The sequence below is a fragment of the Stegostoma tigrinum genome, chromosome 2 (genome assembly GCF_030684315.1).
Source record: "Stegostoma tigrinum isolate sSteTig4 chromosome 2, sSteTig4.hap1, whole genome shotgun sequence".
NCBI classification, from domain to species: Eukaryota; Metazoa; Chordata; class Chondrichthyes; order Orectolobiformes; family Stegostomatidae; genus Stegostoma; species Stegostoma tigrinum.
The window spans coordinates 77,029,701-77,053,499 of record NC_081355.1 but is presented as its reverse complement, the minus strand read 5'-3'; the positions used below and the strand labels follow the sequence as shown (position 1 = coordinate 77,053,499).

The 23,799-nt window shown below is 42.7% G+C and overlaps 1 protein-coding gene across 10 annotated transcripts in view; it reads right to left on the bottom strand.

Moving 5' to 3' along the window:
- The window catches only part of LOC125464606 (protein PALS2-like), a 144,128-nt gene extending 120,635 nt beyond the window's left edge, over window positions 1-23,493 (bottom strand). For 2 of the 10 annotated variants that reach the window (XM_048557283.2, XM_059654822.1), the window contains exon 1: window positions 23,268-23,493. The gene's annotated coding sequence lies outside the window, so the exon portion shown is untranslated. Of the gene's footprint in view, window positions 1-22,843; window positions 22,956-23,154; window positions 23,176-23,267 lie in introns of those variants that run through there. The other 8 variants (XM_048557237.2, XM_048557255.2, XM_048557207.2 and 5 more) reach the window with 8 other exon arrangements.
- Between the last annotated feature and the right edge of the window lie 306 nt (window positions 23,494-23,799).

Genomic DNA, 23,799 nt, shown 5'->3' with positions numbered 1-23,799 from the left:
AAATGTTTCAGCCTCATCTTTCATACTGATGTGCTGGATCACCCCACTGTTAAAGATGCGAGAGTTATGGAGCCACAATCTCCTTCTGAATATTCATCACCATCCACCAGTGTCTGGCAGGACTGTGGAGCAAAAGCCTGATCCGATCGTCGAGGGATCCCTTAGCCCTGTCTATTATTGCATGCTGCGGCTACTGCTTGGCTTGCAAGTTGTCATGAATTGTAGCTTCACTGGATTTATAACTAAAAGTACAGTACACAGGGTACTGATCCTGCCATTCGCTCCTGCATTATTCTTAGAACCATAACAGATCACCTGGTTTGACAGCAGTGGATATTTCAGGCCATGCAGTTAGATATTGTGGTTGAATACAATTCTGTTGATGATACAAAGCATTTTGCGACTGCCCAGTCAAGTTGCACCTATTGGAATTTTCTGCCATTTAGCATGGGGTAGTATGGTGATTCAGTGGTTAGCACTGCTGCTGCGTAGCACCAGAGACCCAGGATCAATTCCTGCCTCGAGCGACTGTGTGTGAAGTTTGCACGTTCTACCCACGTCTGCGTGGGTTGCTGTCGGGTGCTCCGGTTTCCTCCCACACTCTAAAGATGTGTGGGTGAGGTGGATTGGCCATGCAAAATTTTCCAGTGTAGGGATTCTACAGTGGCAGTGTCACAGAACATGGGCAGCATCCTCAAATGTAGAGATAGGACTTTATCTCCACAACTGCACACTGATAATTCCTACCAAGACAGTATCAGATCAGCACATCTGCAACAGGTAGATTGGCAGCTACTAGATGAAGTAGATTTTTCCTTCATTTGTTCCCATACCACCTGCTGTACACCCAGCTTACTAACTATATTCTTTAGGCCTCAACCAGCAATGGTAATACTGGGCCTCACTTGGTGATGGACATTAAGGTTGACCTCACAGCACATTCTGTGCCCTTGCCAGCTCAGTGCTTCCTCCAAGTGGTGTTCAATGTGGAAGACTTCTGATTTGTCAGCTGAGGGATGTGGCAGGGTGGTCATTAACTGGTAATCAACAGGTGGCTTCTTTGAACCATGTCGGACCTGAGGCTAATGTTGAGAACTCAGGGGAATTCTATTCAAACTACATTCCACTGTGCGACCATCTGTGGTCAGACTGGCTTTTGGTGGGGATAGTATACCCAGGGATAGTGATCGCGGTATCTAGGACAATGTAAAAGGTATGATTATGTGTGAGAATGACTGTCAAGCAACTGCCCAGCCAGTCTGTGCTACCCAGTTTTGGCACAAGTCCCTCTATGTGTGCTGCACTGATAATGCTGTTTGTGTCATCTTTTCCAGTACCTAGCTCAACGTCCATCACATTTACTACTACATTTTGGAGCAGTTTGAGAAAGTGGAGGCTTGCTGGCTCATTTTACACAGCAATCACGTTGCTGTGGGTGTGGAGACACGTGCAGGCCAGGCCAGATAAGGACAGTAGATTTCATGAAACAGATGAGTTTTCATGAGAATCAATGATTTCATGGTGATCATTATGCTAGCTTGTAATTCTAGGAAATTCTTTTTTTTATTGAAACTAAATTTTTTTCCAAGTGCCATAGTTAGTACAAACTCCAGAACTTTAGGTTGGGGTAGGGTATCTTGGTTTGCCTCCAGTATTCCTCCAACACCCCAGCCAAACCAGTTTAAACCCTTTCCAATATCAGTAGCAAAACAGCTCACAAGGAGGTCTGTCCCAGCTGTTTCAAATGCGACTTGTCCGGCTGTATAAAACCCACCTCCCCAGAGCCAGTTCTAACCTCCAAAGAATCTAAAACCCTCCCTCCTGCACTATCCCTTCCAGCCATACATTCATCTATCTTCATCCTCATATTTCTGTACTCCCAGGCATGTGGCATTGGGAGCAAACTGGAGATTACTGATTTTGAGGTCCTATTTGCTAATTTCAGAGCTAGCTCTTTAAATTCGACTGCAGGGGTACATTCGTCTTTCCGATTATGTTGTTTACACTAATTTGGGCCGTGACCACCGGTTGAGTCGTCCAGGTGATATCCCCAACCCCTGACACTAGGGTGACAACACTCCGTCCTGATTTAATGCCTGTAGCCACAGAGATATCCACATGTGCCCCTAACTATCGAATTACCTATCAATACTGTTTTTCCAGATCTCTTCCAGTCTCCCTGTATAGCTCAGCCACTTGCAGTGTCACAGATTCAGTTGGCTCCTGACCTACCTGCTTGCAATGTGATGACTGTTTTGTGCTCACACATTCCCTTCCTCTCTGCAAACTGAAACTGTGGGGGTGACATCTATAAACAGGGTTATGCAAAAGAGCTCTCCACCTGTCAAATACACTGCAGTGCCACCAACTGCTGCTCAAGTTTTGGATCTCAAAGCTCAAGCTGCTGCAAATGGCAACACTTTCTGCACAAATGGTTTTCCAGGACACAGGAAGTGTTTGAATAGAAAGCGCTCTGGATAACCACTTGTTCAGAAAAATGGCATGGACTTGTTACATAGTGCAAGGCATGAATTCTAAAGGTTGCAGCAGCCCTGGTATTACTCTTATCCGTTAGTAAATTGCCTTACCAATACTTTGTACACCTTAGTAGTAATAAGAAATGTCACTTTAAAATGAAAAAGTGAGACCAGACTCATGGCTACTCACTTGTTCCATATTACAATTACGTAATATCTTTAACTTCTTTTAAAATCGGCCCAGTTATTTAGATGGAATCACTAGACACCGAATCACAAGACTTCCATGCAAAGTCATAGTCTGATTTTTATTTTCAGGTCCAAAAGTGGTAGCCTTGGGGCCATTTGAGAATATCGTGCTACAGTGAACAACAATTTATCTGGGTCATTATTATCCCAGAGGTTAGCTTTAATGCACTCTATTTTGGCATCAAGCTCAAAACTACAGAAACCAAGGAAAGTTCCATTAGGAATGCCGACTGGCTTTTTGTCAACACTGCGGGGACTGTAACCAGAACGTGAAGCAGTGATGCTCACTCAAGTATTGCAAAAGTACATTCCACACTTCATGGGACACCTTAAAAGAACATTTCGTGCAGCTCACAATCTGCCAAAATGTTCATGCAAAATTAACTTTGCTGAGGTATTTGATTTACGTGATTAATACTTCCTGACTACAGACTGGCATTTCATCCATTCATTTCAATATCAATCTGAATAAGGAACAATTGTATGTGGGGTTTTCAGCCCTACATTAGTGCATTAGGTTAGTTATGGATGTTTGCATGTGTTGAGACATCAACTTGTATGTTTCTGTATAAACTGATTTGACTGCTAAGCTGTAAAGCACGAAGAATTTCAGAAGGCAAATAACTTTTTTTTGTTGTTTTAATATGCACCAAGGTACCGTGAAGTGTTGTTTGCATGCTATACAGGCAGATCATAGCATACGAAATTCATCAGGGTAGCACAGCAGAGTGCTACAGGCAGAGAAGCAGTAGTGAGTGTGAAAGTGAGTTCATAAGCGAGAGCACAAAAGTACCATTTGAGAGGTCCATTGAAATGTCTGATAACAGTAGGGAAGAGCTGCTCTTAGATCAGTTCATGTGTATTCAAACTTTTATATCTTCTGCCCAACGAAAGAAGGTGGAAGACAGTACAACCGGGGTGCGAGGGCTCTTTGATTATGTTGGGTGCTTTCTCAAGACAGCAGGAAGTACAAATGGGCTCAATGGATGGAAGAGATAATGGGAACTGCAGATGCTGGAGAATCCAAGATAACAAAGTGTGAAGCTGGATGAACACAGCAGGCGAAGCAGCATCTCAGGGCCACAGAAGCTGACGTTTCTGGCCTAGATCCTCTCTGATGAAGGGTCTAGGCCCAAAACGTCAGCTTTTGTGCTCCTGAGATGCTGCTTGGCCTGCTGTGTTCATCCAGCTTCACACTTTGTTATCAATGGATGGAAGGCTGGTTTGTATGATGGACTGGGCTGTGTTCACACCTCCACAGTTTGAGGTCTTGAGAAGGACAGCTGCCACACTACACTGTGATGCATCCAGATAGGATGCTTTCTGTGGTACAACTATAAAAATTGGTAAGAGCTCTTATGGAGATGCCAAAATTTCCTTAGCCTCCTGAGAAAGTACAGACATTGCAGTGTTTTACTGACCAACACATCTTACATCGGTGGACTAGGACAGCTTGTTGATCATCGCTCCCAGGAACTTGACTCTCTTGACCATCTCCACCTCAGTACCCTTCACTTTACTTCCAGAAGTCAAATGATCAGTCCTTTGTTTTGCCGACATGGATGGAGAGACTGTCGTCTCTATGCCATGCCACTAAACATCTAATCTGTTTCCTGTATTCGGTCTCGTCTTTACGTATACGAAAGAGGAACAAATTTGCAAGAAAATTATAGAGGGGTGCATTATATTGAGTTATAACAGGGTGCACATTTTCCAAACATAGACTGACGGTAGGAGTTATTCAAAAAGGCAGATAAAATGCCACATATCAGATGTGTGCGCAAAGTTAGATCTCAGGAATTAAAGGGGTAACAATAAAACAGGTAGGAAAAAGACTGAGGGAGAGTAAACGGTAATGTTACAAGGATGGCTTCTGGACAAGAGGTAATTTGGAGTGGAGTTCACTGAGGCAGCATTGGAGCCCTTGCACTTCCTATTTTGTGCTGGACAATTAAACTAGAGGAGGCAGCTTCACATATCTGCACATCCTCAATGATGGGGTGGCCAAGCACATTAGCGCAACAGAAAATGTAAGAGCATTTCTAACCACCTTCAACCAAAAGACTCACATCGGTGGTCTATCTAGACCTTCTCGAAGTCAAAAGCATTTCTCCTCATGGGAGAGTCTAGGAGCAGGGGGCATAGTCTGCAAATAAAAACGGGCATCATTTTAAGTCTGAGAAAAAGAGGAATTTCTTCTCGGAGGAAGGAATGCTTTTGGGAAGGAGTTCCAAAGAAAACTGCGGAGACAGAGCTCGTGTACATTTCACGTACAGATATATAGAGTTATCAGTTGGGGAGTCAAACGTTCTGCAGAAAATGCAGTAAACAAGGAATACTGGATTAACCATGATCCTAATGAATAGTAGAGCAGGCTCTAGGATCCAAATAGCCTACTCCTGTACTCACTTTTATGGTCTTATCAAAATGCCAGTCTTCAGGCAATTTGATATTCAGATAATATGCCACTAGATACAGCAAAGGCTATTGGTCCTGACAAAATTCTGGGGAAATTACTAAAAACAAAGAGCATATGGCAACCTTAGCCAGCTTTTTTCCAATACAGATACAATGCTGGCACTTATCTGGCAACACAGAAGTATGCTCAAGCATGTACTGTACACAAGAGGTAGGACAAATTCAAACTGACCAATTAACACCCATTCTATCAGTCTACTCTCAGTAATGCAACTCAAAGGGGTCATCTACAGTGCCATCAAGCATTGCCCTTGGTCAGCAATCATCTGCTCACAGAGTTTCGATTCTGTCAGAGCCAGTTAGCTCCTTACCTAATGACAGTCAAGGTCCAAACTTGGACAAAAAAAAAATGAAAAGAAAAAAAATAGAACTTGAGACACAGGTCAAGAGTGACTGCCCTTGACATCACGGCTGTATTTCAACAAAATATGGCAAAGCGCCCAAACTAAACTGTAGTCAATGGGAATCGGGGAAGAGCTCTTCACAGTTGGAGTCATATCCGAGTCAAAGCATTATGGCTGCAGTTGTTGGAAATCCATCATCTCAACCTCAGACCATCACTAAAGGAGCTTTGAGAGTTACACCCCAGGCTAAGTTATCTTCAGTGACTTCATCAATGACCTTTCCTCCATTAGGTCCAAAGAATGGGTGCCATTGACATCTGCACAGTATAAGCAACACTCAACAGCATAGAAACTGAAGCAATCCTTGTCCATGCAACAAGTTCAGATATCATTTAGAAACGGAGTGGTTTGAATGTTTTGTGCCACAAGTGCGATACAATTAACAATGAGAAATTTTACCACTGGCTCTTGACATTCAGCGACATTATCATCACTGAATTCTCCACTACCATTATCCAAATGGATACCATCGAGTAGAAACTGAACTAAACCAACCATAAAAATACTATGGCTATAACTGCAGGTCAGAAGCTGGGAATTCTGCAGTGAGTGACTTATCACCTAACTCTCCAATGCCAGCCCAGCATCTACAAAGTATGTCAGGAATATAATGGAATACTCTCCATTTACCTGGATGTCTGCAGTTCCAACAACACATGATTATTAAGACTATTCAGGTAAAGACAGCTCACCTGTTGGCACCTCAATCATCACCTTTAAAATTAACTGCCTCCAATGTCAACACACAGGAAGCAATGTGTACCACCCACAAAGATGCACTGCAGCACTCGTGAAAGGCTTCCTCGCCAACACGTTTCAAGTTCATGACCTTCACCACCTGGATGGTTAAGGGCCCAACTGCATGGGAACACAACTATCTGTAAAAGTCCCCTCTAAGCCATATGCCACCCCAACTTAAAACCATATCATCATTCCTACACTGCCAAATTCTGAAACTCCCGTCCCTACAAAATTGTGGTTGTACGTACACAACATTGACCACAAGATCTTCAGTTACTGAAGCAATCCTTGTTCATTCAGGCTTGAGCTGATGTGGCAACTTCACCACTACCATTTCAAGGGCAATTGGAGATGGGTAATAAATGTTGGCCTGGCCAATGAGTTTTCATCCTGTGAAAGAATAAGTTTTTAAAAAAAAATATACATGGCACATAGGTCAATTTCAAAATTTGCAGCTAGAACAAAACTTACAAGAATTGTGAGGAGTGTAGTTTTGCACTTCAAAAGAGCAAATTCATGAAACAGAGGGCAAGTGGTAGATAGAATTCAATGCAAACAACTGTGAAGAGACTCATTTGTTAGTTAGATCAGAGACAGAATAAAATAAAAGAGGATACAATTCACAAAAGTATACTGGAGCAGAGGAACTTGGATGTCTTCATGCCCAAGTCAATGCGGGTCACAGGAGAGGTGTAGTACCATTAATGATGCCACAACATCTTAGGCTTTATAAATAGGGCCAAAGAATACAGGAACAAGGAGGTTATGTTGAACATCTATACGGCACTGGTGCAGCTTCAATTGAATACTGCATCCAGTTCTAAGTGCTAAGTTGGAGAAAAGATGTGAAGGCAATGTGCAGAAAAAATTCATGAGAATAGTTCTAGAGGTATAAGATTTTCAGTTACTTGGATATATTGCAAAATGTTTGAAGACAGAGTTAGAAGCAGCCTACAAAATCGTAAAAAATCTGGACACAGTACATGGGGAGAAACTGTTCCCACTTGGGAAACAAGCATTAAAATCATTACATTCACACTGGTGGCTAAGGTCTCGAAAGCACAGAGAACATGACAGAGGCAGTTCAATTAAGGCATTCAATGCAGAATGGGTTAGCACATGAAAACGAAGAACAAGCAGGGTTACAGAGAGAAAACAGAAGGTGGCAGAGAGAGCCAACACAGACAACAGGCAAATGGCCTCCTCTATGCTGTAACAATTGTTATGATGATTTGCCACGAGTTCCCAATGTTGTTGATATATATTTGTGTTAAGGAAGTATGAAAAGAAGCAATATTTATTGCAAATGTTAGTTTCACTTGTACCTGATGCCTTTTGGTCAGTAACATCTGCATTTACTCTTTCTCTGCCAGTAATTAACAACATTCTTCTAAATAATCATTTGCATTCTAGAGAACATTAACTTGGAATATCCCATTCTTTATTTAAAATTTTCCAGAACAGCAGATGAAGATTAGACTAACCGTTGATCTTAATCTTGACGAGAAATTCAAATCTCTATCTTTGTTCAGAAAATCCATAGCAGTACAAAGCCGATTACTGTAAACAGATTTCTGAAAATTTTGGTAAGCTCATTCATGCATCTTCCAAAGCACCTACAATGGAATTTTAACACCTATTTGTGTTGTTTAAAGATTTTACTTACCCTTCAGTTCAGACTTTGCCCATACAAACCCCAAATTCCAGTTATTGGTAAATCTTTGCTAAAACTTTCCCTGGCAGATAAACAATTTTAATCTGAAGTCAATAAGCAACCAGAAAGAACTAGACTGACGGTCATTCAGGCAGCATTTCATTTCAGGAGTAGCAGCCTTCAGCAATTAAAGTAGTACATGATGTGCCTCAGTTATTATTTTAAAAAGCAAAGAAAACTAAGCACTGCAGGGTAGTACGGGGTGGAAGAAGCATAACTTTTCAAATGTCATCAGTAAGTCCAGTTGTTAAGGAAACAGTTCCCAGTGCCACCTAATATTTTGTTGAAAAAATATTTTAGTACATCAAATGTGTATCACTTATTCCACAGGAACTGCCTTTATTGGTCCCTCAATCAGGTTAAACTGGACTTCATTCCAGCAGAGATAGTAGGAACTGACGATGCTGGAGAATTTGAGATAACAGTGTGTAGAGCTGGACGGCCTACCTTTATTCCAGCATGCTGCTTGTTTTTTCAATGTGTTAATATACCCTTTTTACTCAAACTCCTGTCAATTCTTTAAATTTTGATCCAACATTCTAAAGAGGTTTTCAACTACTCTGTACAGTTTAAATAGCTTCACAAAAAAAAACAGACAACATACATTTGTCAATAAGTCTGGTTTTATCATAGCCAACTGCTCTATTTCAAATAAACAGTAGCACTGAACATACAGACTTGACCTTAGCCAAGGCCAGAATTTTGTTTTTACTTTCTAGTTGATGATTTCTTTTCCAAAAAGGGCAAAATGCAGATTCATTCCCAAAAATACCAATAAAAATTCCAGGAAAACTCTGAAATCTTGAACTGGAACAAAATCTTACATGCAGTAAATCACTGGCCTAACGATAAACAGGTGGATGTAGAAAGTGTTACAACTGACTGGGGGAGCACATAGGAAATAGATTCCTGCTATTCCTGGAGTTGTCACAAAAATGAAAGATTTTATCAAATACACAAAACTCACTAATTTATTAGACTTTCAGACCCAAGCTGATAGAAAGCATTGAACAGCTTTCTGTACTGAACAAGAATCACATTTATGACAGGGGATTAGATTCATGCTATAGGTAAACATGTATAAACCACCAGCATAATACTATTAATTAAAACTCTAATCCCATTGTAAACTCTCCATTAAACACAAAGATGGACAAGCTGTTTGTCATTTTTATAAATAACCTGGATGAGGGCGTAGAAGGATGCGTTAGTACATTTGCAGATGACACGAAAGTCGGTGGAGTTGTGGATAGTGCAGAAGGATGCTGCAGGTTACAGAGGGAGGTAGATAAGCTGCGGAGCTGGGCTGAGAGCTGGCAAATGGAGTTTAATGAGGGAAAAGTGTGAGGTGATTCACTTTGGAAGGAGTAACTGGAATACAGAGTACTGAGCTAATGGGTAAGATTCTTGGTAGTGTGGATGAGCAGAGAGATCTCGGTATCCATGGGCATAGATTCCTGAAAGTTGCCACCCAGATTGATCGGGTTGTTAGGAAGGTGTACAGGGTATTAGGTGTTATTGGTAGAGGGATTGAGTTTCAGAGCCATGAGGTCATGTTACAGCCGTACAAAACTCTGGTGCGGCCGCACTTGGAGTATTGTGTACAGTTCTGTTCACTGCATTATAGGAAGGATGTGGAGCATTGGAAAGGGTGCAGAGGAGATTTACCAGGATGTTTGCTGGTATGGAGGGACGGTCTTATGAGGAAAGGCTGAGGGAGGCTGTTTTTGAAAGAGAGAAGAAGGTTAAGAGGCGACTTAATAAAGACGTACAAGATGATCAGAAGATTAGCTAGGGTGGACAGCGAGAGCCTTTTTCCTTGGATGGTGATGGCTAGCACGAAGGCACATAGCTTTAAATTGAAGGGTGATAGATATAGGACAGATGTCAGAGTTAGGTTCTTTACTCAGAGAGTAGTAAGGGCATGGAATGCCCTGCCTGCAACAGTAGTAGACTCACCAACTTTAAGGGCATTTAAATGGTCATTGGATAAACATATGGATGATAATGGAATAGTGTAGGTTAGATGGGCTTCAGACTGGTTTCACAGGTCGGCGCAACATCGAGGGCCAAAGGGCCTGTACTGCGCTCTAATGTTCCAAGTTCTATGTTCTAAGCAGATGAATAAAATTAGGTTATGGACAGAGGTGAAAAACTGGAAAGACAGTTTAGTAGTCTTTTTTACCAGGTACTGTTGCTGAGTATCTTTATGAGCATTCTGCTAGCTAGCACTTTGCTTTAATTGTTCTTCTCTGGTTACTTACACTGTTTGGTAAGAGACACAAGTAGCTAATACACTTGTAAAACATCTAACTGATCAGTTAAAAGTCACAGCATACAACAACTACTGCAGGAAAGAAACTTTTTTTTCAGGTTTACAATGGTCTCTCTTCATTACACAGAAACTCATCTTCAGCTGGGGGAGAACGGAATGATCTCACTCTCTAACATATTCCTAGCTTTGAGCACTTTTGTGACCAGAGAACCAATCACATGGCTATCGGTAGGCAAAAAGATCTCAGTTATTGATAACTGGTCACGAGTCCATAGACCAAATCAATTTTTTTGCCAACAAAACCTCTATTAGTAGCCCCCTTTAGTTCCAAATCATCTGCAACACAAACCACAATTACTGCTTGTTTAAACGATAATTTAAATATGCTCGCCATGGGTGTCAGGTTACTTGCTTTCAAAACTAAAGCCTCTCAAGATACCAGTGTGGAAGGGTCCCAATCCAAAAAGCCAGCTTTCCTGCTCCTCTGATGCTGCCTGGCCTGCAGTGTTCCTCCAGCTCCACGCTGTGTTATTTCTGACTCCAGCATCAGCAGTTCTTACTACCCTCTCTTTCAAGTACTGTTTTTTTTTTGAAAAGGCAGCTCTGTCATTTCAGTATCCTATTTATCAAACACAATAAAATGAAAAGACACTATTCTTATACAGGTAAAAGCCTCAAGTCAATACAAATAAAATTTGTTCCCTCGTTCCAGGTATATAGTCATAGCTGCAGTTCTACCTGCCTCCAATACTGAAGAAACCAATTAAAAGTATGGCAATTAAAAAGAATAGGCAGTTATTCAGTTGCCAATCCACCTGAAAATTTGCCCATACCACTTTCAGAACTGAATGTACATAAAACAAGGATCAGGATATCATATCAAGAATATGAAAAATTAAGCTACTTGCTTTAGGTTACAATCTAATTTTAGCTTTTAGATTAAAACCAAATGTACAGTTACTGCAAAAGGCATGTTAATTGCATTTATGCCGAATGACTAATTAGCATCTAGCAATTTGACCCAACAAAGCAAAACATGGCCAGGTAGTTCAATTCTAAGTGGCTAGAAAACAGTAAATAAAGTATGATATTGATCACAGCAGCACTAAAATATACGAGGAAATATTGCATTTTTGGAAACACTGTCAGAGGAGGGGGTAAAAGCAAGGTCCCTTCTGTGGTTTTGTTAGATGTTGAAAAGGTTCCACTGCTCTTATGTCTCCTGTAACTTTAGTCAGTCAAAATTCTAAGCGATTATTGAAGCAAGAAGTTTATCAATCATTTTACACTGTAATAAAGAAAATTGGGCAAAGTAAATTGGACTGATAATGCCTTCTTTAATGCCCTATTAAGCAAGGTGAATTTCTCTCAGCATTTACAAAATGACAACCACATTTCCACTTAGAATGGCAATTCTTAAAGAACTATTGTTTGGAAAAAATGTCATGTCCAGAAGTTTTAAATTAGATAATCAGTCCTTTAAAATTAATTTTTTATCTTGTATAGTGCTCACCAGAAAATAAATCTGAAATAAAACCTTCAAGGGTAAATTTTGAATCCATAAATTCCATATTCTTGGACATTCCAATAATTCCAGCTCAGGAATAAACTCCAGAGCAGAACGAGTCTAGTGTTAAGAAGAAATTTGCACTGACGTGCCCTCATGAAAGAAGTTAGATATTTAGCAAAACTAGGGGCCACTGTTTTAAAATTTAAGGTTGCACATTTAAAACAGAGATTAGGTGATTATTTTCTCTTTCAGAGGATTGACAGTCTTTGGAATTCTCTCCCTGAAAAGGCAGTGGATGCAGAAACTGTGAATATTTTTAAGGCAGACGAGGATAGATTCTTGTTAAGAAAGGAAGTGAAAGGTTATCATGGGCACGTATGAACGTAGATTCACAAATCAATCAGCTATGATCTTATCTACCTGTTGGAGGGTTTAAGCAGTTGAATGGTCTATTCCTAATTCATGTGATCATATAAACATAGCTTATGAAACATGCAAAATTATAATGGTTTATAGCAGCTGGTGATAAGGGAAGAGTAAATCAGATTTGACCAACAGAAAATATAATTCCACTGAACTGATCATTAGCCTGTAGCTGGACACTTGCCATCATTGGTGTTTTCTCCATTTGGTCTTGAACATGGAAGGGCACTGATTCATCTGCCACTTTCCTTGAGATTACTTTCAAAGTGGCTCCTGCCATATTGCTCTTCTCCCAAGCCCTCATCCAAAGCTTAGGCTCCTCTGCGAGCAGGAGCAATTAAAAACAAAATTATTGTAAAAATCCCAGTGTTTCTGAGCCACTGGGACCTCGGACTTTCATGACACTAGCACTTCCATTTCCAGTTTATTCTGTATTTTGAAATGGGAACACAAGACCAGGAGAAAGTACTGGACATGGGCTTGTCAAAGGGTGGAAAGATCCTGCAACGTTTGGTGGGGGGGGGGGGGGGGGGGGGGGGGGGGGGGGCGCGGGGGGCGGGAGGCACCATCTGAGTCGCACAGAAAACAACACTGAGTATTTATTGAAAGATTTCTTTCAATGAGATGACAGGCCCTATCAATTTATTGTTTAACATTATTTGTTTTAATGTCAAAGACAAAATGGAAAATATGGCAAAACTGCTTTAATTTAGAGCAGAAACTCAAAATGGCCTTTGTGCCATGCAAAACTTAAAGTTGGTTACCTAACAATGAGAAAGTAAACAACTTAAACTATGCTGCTTAAGTAATTCATTCTCTGTTATAATCCTGGCACATCCTTTTCTCTATGAACAGCATCTCCTGTAATGAATTAAGAGCTTAGTTCACAACTACCATTTATTCTGTCAATGAGAACAAAAAATTAGGATGAAAATTGGGTTCTGCAGTATATACTTAACGAGGGTTTATAATTTCAAAAACATCATGTAATTTTCTTGAATATTCGTGTTAAAAAAGTAAACATTTAATCATTTCAGAAAAAACACAGACATCATTAAGCAAATGAAAGATATCCATCCTTATGGAAGCAACACATGCAATGGTATGGAAGTACACGTCCTAACAAATAGCAAGGCCTTGTTAAAGACCAAGCATAAAGCAAGTTGGCTAGAGTTGACTGCATTGTATAAGAATGGAGCAATCAATATGTTATCATAGGACGAAGATTCACTCTGGAAGCATCAGGGTGATTAACTGGCTAACTTATGCAGGAGAAAACTCAAAACTGGATTAACAATTTGACACGAAGGAGGCAAACTCATTTAAGAAGACATCTCCCAAGAAACAGCACAAGCCAAAGAAACATAGCTTTAATACACCAACAAATAATTTGAGATAACCTAGTGACATTATGCATTAACAGCATAGACATACTGGCCAGAAGTCAATGTAATTCCACAAACTGCAGGCTTTTGAACCAGAGATAATGGGAACTGCAGATGCTGGAGAATTCCAAGATAATAAAATGTGAGGCTGGATGAACACAGCAGGCCAAGCAGCATCTCAGGAGCACAAAAGCTGACGTTTCGGGCCTAGACCCTTCATCAGAGAGGGGGATGGGGAGAGGGAACTGGAATAAATAGGGAGAGAGGGGGAGGCGGACCGAAGACGGAGAGTAAAGAAGATGGGTGGAGAGAGTGTAGGTGGGGAGGTAGGGAGGGGATAGGTCAGTCCAGGGAAGACGGACAGGTCAAGGAGGTGGGATGAGGTTAGTAGGTAGCTGGGGGTGAGGCTTGGGGTGGGAGGAAGGGATGGGTGAGAGGAAGAACCGGTTAGGGAGGCAGAGACAGGTTGGACTGGTTTTGGGATGCAGTGGGTGGGGGGGGGGGGGTTGGGGGGGGAGAGAGCTGGGCTGGTTGTGTGGTGCAGTGGGGGGAGGGGACGAACTGGGCTGGTTTAGGGATGCAGTAGGGGAAGGGGAGATTTTGAAACTGGTGAAGTCCACATTGATACCATATGGCTGCAGGGTTCCCAGGCGGAATAGGAGTTGCTGTTCCTGCAACCTTCGGGTGGCATCATTGTGGCACTGCAGGAGGCCCATGATGGACATGTCATCTAGAGAATGGGAGGGGGAGTGGAAATGGTTTGCGACTGGGAGGTGCAGTTGTTTGTTGCGAACTGAGTGGAGGTGTTCTGCAAAGCGGTCCCCAAGCCTCCGCTTGGTTTCCCCAATGTAGAGGAAGCCGCACCGGGTACAGTGGATGCAGTATACCACATTGGCAGATGTGCAGGTGAACCTCTGCTTAATGTGGAATGTCATCTTGGGGCCTGGGATGGGGGTGAGGGAGGAGGTGTGGGGACAAGTGTAGCATTTCCTGTGGTTGCAGGGGAAGGTGCCGGGTGTGGTGGGGTTGGAGGGCAGTGTGGAGCGAACAAGGGAGTCACGGAGAGAGTGGTCTCTCCGGAAAGCTGACAGGGGAGGGGATGGAAAAATGTCTTGGGCGGTGGGGTCGGATTGTAAATGGCGGAAGTGTCGGAGGATAATGCGTTGTATCCGGAGGTTGGTAGGGTGGTGTGTGAGAACGAGGGGGATCCTCTTGGGGCGGTTGTGGCGGGGGCGGGGTGTGAGGGATGTGTTGCAGGAAATACGGGAGACGCGGTCAAGGACGTTCTCGACCACTGTGGTGGGAAAGTTGCGGTCCTTAAAGAACTTGGACATCTGGGATGTGCGGGAGTGGAATGTCTTATCGTGGGAGCAGATGCGGCGGAGGCGGAGGAATTGGGAATAGGGGATGGAATTTTTGCAGGAGGGTGGGTGGGAGGAGGTTTATTCTAGGTAGCTGTGGGAGTCGGTGGGCTTGAAATGGACATCAGTTACAAGCTGGTTGCCTGAGATGGAGACTGAGAGGTCCAGGAAGGTGAGGGATGTGCTGGAGATGGCCCAGGTGAACTGAAGGTTGGGGTGGAAGGTGTTGGTGAAGTGGATGAACTGTTCGAGCTCCTCTGGGGAGCAAGAGGCGGCGCCGATACAGTCATCAATGTAACGGAGGAAGAGGTGGGGTTTGGGGCCTGTGTAGGTGCGGAAGAGGGACTGTTCCACGTAACCTACAAAGAGGCAGGCATAGCTGGGGCCCATGCAGGTGCCCATGGCCACCCCCTTAGTCTGTAGGAAGTGGGAGGAGTCAAAAGAGAAGTTGTTGAGTGTGAGGACGAGTTCAGCTAGGCGGATGAGAGTGTCGGTGGATGGGGACTGGTCGGGCCTGCGGGACAGGAAGAAGTGGAGGGCCTTGAGGCCATCTCCATGCGGAATGCAGGTGTACAGGGACTGGACGTCCATGGTGAATATGAGGTGTTGGGGGCCGGGGAATTGGAAGTCCTGGAGGAGGTGGAGGGCGTGGGTGGTGTCACGGACGTAGGTGGGGAGTTCCTGGACCAAAGGGGAGAAAATGGAGTCCAGATAGATGGAGATGAGTTCGGTGGGGCAGGAGCAGGCTGAGACGATGGGTCGACCAGGGCAGGCAGGTTTGTGGATTTTGGGAAGGAGATAGAAACGGGCCGTGCGGGGTTGGGGAACAATGAGGTTGGAGGCTGTGGGTGGGAGGTCCCCTGTGGTGATGAGGTCGTGAATGGTGTTGGAGATGATGGTTTGGTGCTCGGGTGTGGGGTCATGATCGAGACATTCCACTCCCGCACATCCCAGATGTCCAAGTTCTTTAAGGGCCGCAACTTTCCCCCCACAGTCATCGAGAACGCCCTTGACCGCGTCTCCCGTATTTCCCGCAACACATCCCTCATACCCCGCCCCCGCCACAACCGCCCCAAGAGGATCCCCCTCGTTCTCACACACCACCCTACCAACTTCCGGATACAACGCATTATCCTCCGACACTTCCGCCATTTACAATCCGACCCCACCACCCAAGACATTTTTCCATCCCCTCCCCTGTCAGCTTTCCAGAGAGACCACTCTCTCCGTGACTCCCTTGTTCGCTCCACACTGCCCTCCAACCCCACCACACCCGGCACCTTCCCCTGCAACCGCAGGAAATGCTACACTTGTCCCCACACCTCCTCCCTCACCCCCATCCCAGGCCCCAAGATGACATTCCACATTAAGCAGAGGTTCACCTGCACATCTGCCAATGTGGTATACTGCATCCACTGTACCCGGTGCGGCTTCCTCTACATTGGGGAAACCAAGCGGAGGCTTGGGGACCGCTTTGCAGAACACCTCTACTCAGTTCGCAACAAACAACTGCACCTCCCAGTCGCAAACCATTTCCACTCCCCCTCCCATTCTCTAGATGACACGTCCATCATGGGCCTCCTGCAGTGCCACAATGATGCCACCCGAAGGTTGCAGGAACAGCAACTCCTATTCCGCCTGGGAACCCTGCAGCCATATGGTATCAATGTGGACTTCACCAGCTTCAAAATCTCCCCTTCCCCTACTGCATCCCTAAACCAGCCCAGTTCGTCCCCTCCCCCCACTGCACCACACAACCAGCCCAGCTCGTCCCCTCCACCCACTGCATCCCAAAACCAGTCCAACCTGTCTCTGCCTCCCTAACCGGTTCTTCCTCTCACCCATCCCTTCCTCCCACCCCAAGCCGCACCCCCAGCTACCTACTAACCTCATCCCACCTCCTTGACCTGTCCGTCTTCCCTGGACTGACCTATCCCCTCCCTACCTCCCCACCTACACTCTCTCCACCCATCTTCTTTACTCTCCATCTTCGGTCCGCCTCCCCCTCTCTCCCTATTTATTCCAGTTCCCTCTCCCCATCCCCCTCTCTGATGAAGGGTCTAGGCCCGAAACGTCAGCTTTTGTGCTCCTGAGATGCTGCTTGGCCTGCTGTGTTCATCCAGCCTCACATTTTATTATCTTGGCTTTTGAACCAATTGGGTTGAGACACGAATGGGAGAAACCCTTGCTGAAGCCAAAGAAAGATGACTGGTCTGCACAGGAGTACAGCACTGCGGCAGAATGGCTTGAATGTACAAGACAAGACAGGTAAATGAGACTATACAATAATTAAATCTAGACTAACACAGAAATTGAGAATAGAAGTGTAAAACCTTGCTTAAAAAGATAAAGAAAATTAATCAAAGTACATTATTCTTCAAATAATTATGGGCCAAAGTTATTTTCGTTTATTTCCTTTTGCCCAAGCTGGTCAAAGAATGCAACTGCGAGAAAACTGAAAAACTATAATGTCCCATCGCTGGATCTCTCTAAGTTAGGAGACCTCGAGAATCTCTCTGTTGGGCAATAAAGGGCAGGTAAGCAACATCTGTCGAGAGATATGAAGTTAACGTTATGTCCAATATGACTCCTTCAGTAAATGTGTTCCGAAAAAACATCATATTAGACTCAAAGTATTAACCATCTCTCTCCAAAATGTGGCCAAACTTTCAAGGTTTTCTCCAGAGCTTCATTTACTTCAGAATACCAACATTCGCAGCATTTTGCTTTAGTTTACTGAACAGGTGTAGACAGGTTGAGAAAATGGGGTGGAAAAGAAATTAAAAGTGTATGAGCATAAACCAACTGGTCAGGTTGGAGGGCACAACACAGAATGAGGTTTGGGAGTTGTGATAGGTCACTCACAAACTGATGTCCAAACCAATGGAAAAGTACTGAGAGTTTTGACAGGAACAAGCAAACAGTCTCAAGAGATATTTACACTTAGCATGAAGGTGTCTATGCAGAAAAGGGAAAGCAGTTTAAGACACCGGACCTACAGGGAGAAGCCGAGAGCTAAACTGTTCCCAGCAAAAAGCTCAGGAAACATTATTCAAAAATCTTAACACAGATAAACTGAATTTCAATAACAGATTGACAAATAATAAGTTAAAACTTGGGAGAGGGAAACACCAGCAATTTAACTACTTTATGTGAAGAGCTATGGCAAATAACAAACAACTAATTCAGAAAGATTTGAACAAATTGCATATAATAATGAAAGAATGGGAAATTGAAAGTGATTGGAACCAGCCAAGTGAACAGCATCAAAATATTACGAATTGTGTCCCCAGACTGAACAGTCACTGTTTCTTGGCTTTCAAAAAAGGTAGTGACACAAGAGTCCATGGAAGGATTTATAATTGGACAATTACATCTGAATAATAAAATTAATAATCTACCATTCTGATCTGTTGTCCACTGATATCAAATATTTTTAAATTTAAGAATCTGGAATTTAAACATTTGGGAATTGAATTCTGTTATACCATCAAATTTTCAAGAAAATTGCCAGATCAGTGGCATCATAAATAACTACATTTCCATATGGCAAATTAAACTTTAGTCTATTCAACATTAATTAACCCATGTGGCATAAAACAAGGAAGCTGTAGCATTATTTTGTAGTGGCAAAAACATTTATCTTAAAAAAAATGTCATGTATCCAAGGCACAGATAAAATGTACAGAACTATTCTTTAAAATGGCCAACAGTAGCTAAACTATAAATTTGCACATGGATGTAAACAACCTTCAGGCTCCCAGGCAAAGTTACAAGTGCAATTTTCAGACCTCTAGCAGAATGTTATTCAATTGGATTTTGAAGTCACAGGTTTCGTGGGAATCAGGTCACCATATTTACATGATACAAAATGCATGCAAGTTTACTAAAACAAAACATGGTATTCATCAGCAATTCTGTTTTCAGATGTTTTAAAACCTCAATCAACAGATTCACAGCCAGGGAAGCTTCAAAAGGTTTTGCGATCCAAGTGATCCACAAAACAAGCACAGTATATAACATCTCAAAGGGTGTAATCATCTGTTAACTGAAAATGTTCTATTTCCTAGTGTGTTCCAGCTAAGAATTTATTTTCAAACAAACTGTTGCTATTTTCAGAATTTTATGTATTTGGAAACAGAAATGATCAACAAATCTCAACATGTTGCCTGTGCTGTGTTTCTTGCCTTCATATGCTGCCACTTACTATTTCCAACTAGTGTTTAGACGCTTAAGAGAGGCAAATGACATTCACTTCACAAACTGCCAAGCAATGGACATCTCCAACAACAGCAAATCTAATAATCATCCCTTGACATTTAATGGAAACATCAGTGAATCCCTCAATATCCCAGGGGTTACCAATGACGAGAAACTGAAATAGACTAGCCATAAAAAGTAACAACCAAAAGAAATGACGATGCTGGAAATCAGAAACAAAAACAAAAACAAATTACAGAAAAGCTCAACAGGTCTGGCAGCACCTGTGGAAAGAAATCAATTTACATTTCAGATCCAGACCTGAGGAAGGGTCATTAAATCTGAAACATTAACTCTCATTTCTCTCCGAAGATGCTGCCAGAACGCCTGGGCTTTTCCAGAAATTTGTCTTTGTAGCCAGAAAAGTACTTTGGCTGCAGCAGGTCAGAGGCCAGGAAACTTGTAGCAAATGACTCCCCAAAGCTGTCCACTGTTTACAAGGCGCAAGTCAGGAATGCAATCGAATACTCCCCACCTGCCCAGATGAGTGCATCTCCAACACTCGAAGATTATATCACCCAAGAAAAAGCAGCCTGCCTGATTGCTACTAAGCATCAATGTTGGAGGTGGATGTGGTATCAACAGCATGTACCATCTACAAGATACTCTTCAGGAGTTTACCAAAAATCTTTCGACAGCACTTTCAAAACCCATGACCGCTACTGTCTAGGAGACGGGGACAGCAGATATCTGCGTCACCAGATCAAAATCTTGGAACTCTTCTTACATTGTGGGTCTACCATCTGCAGCAATCCAAGCATGCAGCTCACCACCATCTTCAAATGCAACTGGGAATGGGCATTAATTGCTGGGCCAGCCAGAAACAAGCATATCCTGTTAATGACAGATGATAAAACTCCTGTAATCTCCCTTTTTACTCCCAATAATTCTATGTTCTTTTCAATTGCTTGCTTCAACAGATCAAATCAAGATTACGGCAGAACACATTCGGATGATGCTGTACCAAGCTTGGCAAAATTGCACATTTCAGCCCTCAGTGGCAGTCATGCTGTACTGTCACTCATGCCCCTCAACAGTTTTCCTAAAACTGACACATCCAGCTCAACAACATCAAGACGTTCAGATCACATCCTGTCATTCTAGAGGCACCAAAAAAATTTCAGGAGCAATTTTCTCCAAAATCAAGTTGATTTCACTGCTTTACATATCTGCATATCTAAATATGTTGTCATTTACAAGCTCCTAGTGATAATTTGAGCACAGTAGATATCAAACAATGAATTTTTTTCTTGTATCATTTAGCAAGTGACTTTTCAGCTTACAGGTCACTAGAAATCCAACAACGGAACTTTATTCTGATAAACAAAAATTGTGAAATGACAAAACGTGACTTCTAACTAACATAATGTGGTTGATTCTTTCACACCCAGTTAGGGATGGATAACAAATCAATGCCTAGTGAGTGACAACCACACATGTCCATTGGCTGTAACTTTAACACAAGTCAGTACTGTGTCGTTCTTAAAAAAAAAGCATCAATTTGCCACAAATGGGGATTCAACAACTCTGTATGATTTCAAAAGAAAATCAAATCTCAAATAATTTAACATGCAATTCTTTCAGTTTATTAATACCATTTTCTCCCTTGGACTTGATATTTGCAAAAAAGAACCCTAAACTGGTTTGGTAATATTTTATTTAGAAGCATTAAAGAATGTAGTGATACACAGTTCATTTTCATGCCCTACCCCTCTCAATCCTTAATCATTACTATGTCAAGTCAATAACTGCCAGGAAAAGGCTGTAGTGCTTTAAAATGTGCACATTGAGTTTTCTCCAATCAGGAATATCACTCTTGCACACTTTCAGCAGTTCACTAAAGAAAGTAATGGCAAAGATCTGAATACGGCCAATCTGCCTTTAATCAGACAAAGAGCTCAGAATGCAATCTATTATTACAACAAGTAAAGAATCACAGGTGCACCTCTTTCTAGCTCCATGCCATTCAAAAAGGGAGTGTTAAAAATTAAATGTCCTCACTGCTTCTGAGCCTGTCTGTTCTTACACTCAAGTTGGATGTTGTGTGTGCATTTGTCTTGTGCAGTTAAGTGGCACTCAATAGAACATACTTCCACTTTGTTATTGTTCTTTGACTCAAACTTGAATATCAAGATGTCAGACAAAAACCCAAAAATTGCAGAAGCCTAGTAGTATAGATGAGCCCAGATATAAAGAAAGTAGAGGCAGGTAAAAACAAAATTAGGAAAGAAAGAAAGAAAAGCCACAGAGAGAGTGGGAAGTAATAGTGTGACCCAAAATGATTTTATAAATAAAGAACAAGAATGTTAAAAGGAAAATATTAGAACAGAGGGGTCAAAAAGTAACCATTTCATTTGGTGGCACAGGTTTGGCAGCTGCTCATGCTATATCATTGTTTACAAAGCTCAGTTGGCTAGACAGCAGGTTTGCAATGCACAGTGATGCTGCTAACAGTTTCAATACCGGCACAGACTGAGGTTGCTATGATGGACTCTCCTTCTCAACCTCTGCCCTCACCTGAGGTGTAGTGACCCTCAGGTTAAACCACCACCAGTCACCTCTCTTGCTAAAGACAGAGCAGCCTCTGGCCTGGTAAGACTACAGCCTCTTTTTGTTTATAAAGAGAGAAAGTACATAATTGCATAGGCCAGTCAGCCAAGCTTAAGTGGTAAGAAAGTTACTACAAAAATGATGGACAATATTAGTCATCACTTTGAAGGTACAGATTAACCAACATCAGTTAAGCACTGATGCTAAGGTCAACCTGACAAATTTGATTGCTTTTTTTGAGTAAGTTAACAAGGAACGGTCATTAAGGTAGCTCATTTGATGTAGTCTACATCGATTTTGGACAGCTCTTGTTGCACAGCATTAGAGCCCCTAACAATGGACCAGCGGACCCAGGTTCCAGTTCTATCTATTCTACAGAAGTGTCAATAAGAGGTCAAAATACATGTTCAGACAAGGCCTTGGACATTTCCCCATTTACAGAGGAAAAAATGTTACAATGTTAAAAACAATCTTTTCAAACAACTTTGGTCCATAAAATTCAAACAGGGCAAGCCACAAGATAAAATAAGTTTAAGTGCAAGAGAGTGCTCTGGGATTGGACAGGTGGGAATATCTCGGTTTGAGGGAGTAATTTCACTTTTATGTAAATTTGATCACCAATATAACCTAATTAGCAAGTTCAAGTTCAAAATGCCTACTGCAAGGATTTTGCGAATTTTCTTCTCGACATTCTGTTGTGTACAACGGGGCAGGAACATCATTCAACACAATTACGAACAAAATAGTAACACTTCTTCCGAATTCGTGAAATATGTTTTTTTTCAATACACAGAAACCTCACCTCAACAGTAAAATTTGCAAAATGCCCTTCATCAGAAAGCAATTTTACTACATATGGTCACCTGGTAAAACAACCAAAGTGTGCTTGGATCATTTTTTGAATACATGACCAAATACTCGTGCTGCGAAATCAGAAATGCACACTAAATACATAGAAAGACAAGGCCTAAGCACTTCGTATGATATTATAGGAAGTATAAAAGCAGGCAACTCACAAATTAACATTAGCTTGGATTTTACACGTGTGTCCATTCCCAACCCTCACGGATGATGTTCAGAGATGCAGCGCAATCCATTTCCTCAATGAAGAAGCGCGCCTAAGAATTGCCGCACACACTCCCTCCACTACCCTAGTGACGGACGAGTATTGCTAACTGTGCACTGCACGTAACCGTGCAAGGCGATCACAAAAAGGTATAAAGCAATTAGAACACATTCGGCCGAATCACAATTCGGAGCAGCAGACATTACCCTGGAGGTGCGCTACTAACTTTCACAGTCAGTCAAACCACCTTACTTCACTTACCATTATTTACTTTGTGTAAAAATCCTCTTGTCAATACAGCAAAGAAAAATAAAAGCAACATTAAATGAAGGTGAGGGGGTGGTTGGTTCCACACAAGTGTAAAAAGCACAAACCTGTATCTGGCTACAAGCAGCTCCCCTTCTCGATCTCCCTCCCTCTCCTTCCACAGAGAGCGCGCGCGCACCAATACAACGCAGGAGCTGGGGGCCGAACGAATGAGACAATCGGCGCGTTCCAATGGGAGGCTCGCGCCTTCCACGAGCGGAACACGGCGGGCGGCAGAATTCCACTCGGAAGCCGAAACTTCGCTTTGACAGAAGATGGCGAGGAGGAGGAGGTGGACCAAAGGGTCACGTGCTGCCTCCCCCACCCCCCCCCCTCCTCCGCGCGGGATGGGAGGGGAGGTGAGGAACACAGGCCGCATGCGCCATGCAGGCGGCCCGGACAGCGAGTGATGGACGGTGTGTACGCGCGCGCTCCACTGGTGAACCTAGGCTTGGAGTCCGAGCCATGCCCATCCACTTCTCAGTGGAACGGCTTCTTGTTGTAGTGGAGCCTCGCTCGCAGGGTTTTCTTTCTGGGAACGGCTCGGGCTGATTTCAGAAATATCTGTGAAAAGAACGAAATAGACTACATGTTTCGGGT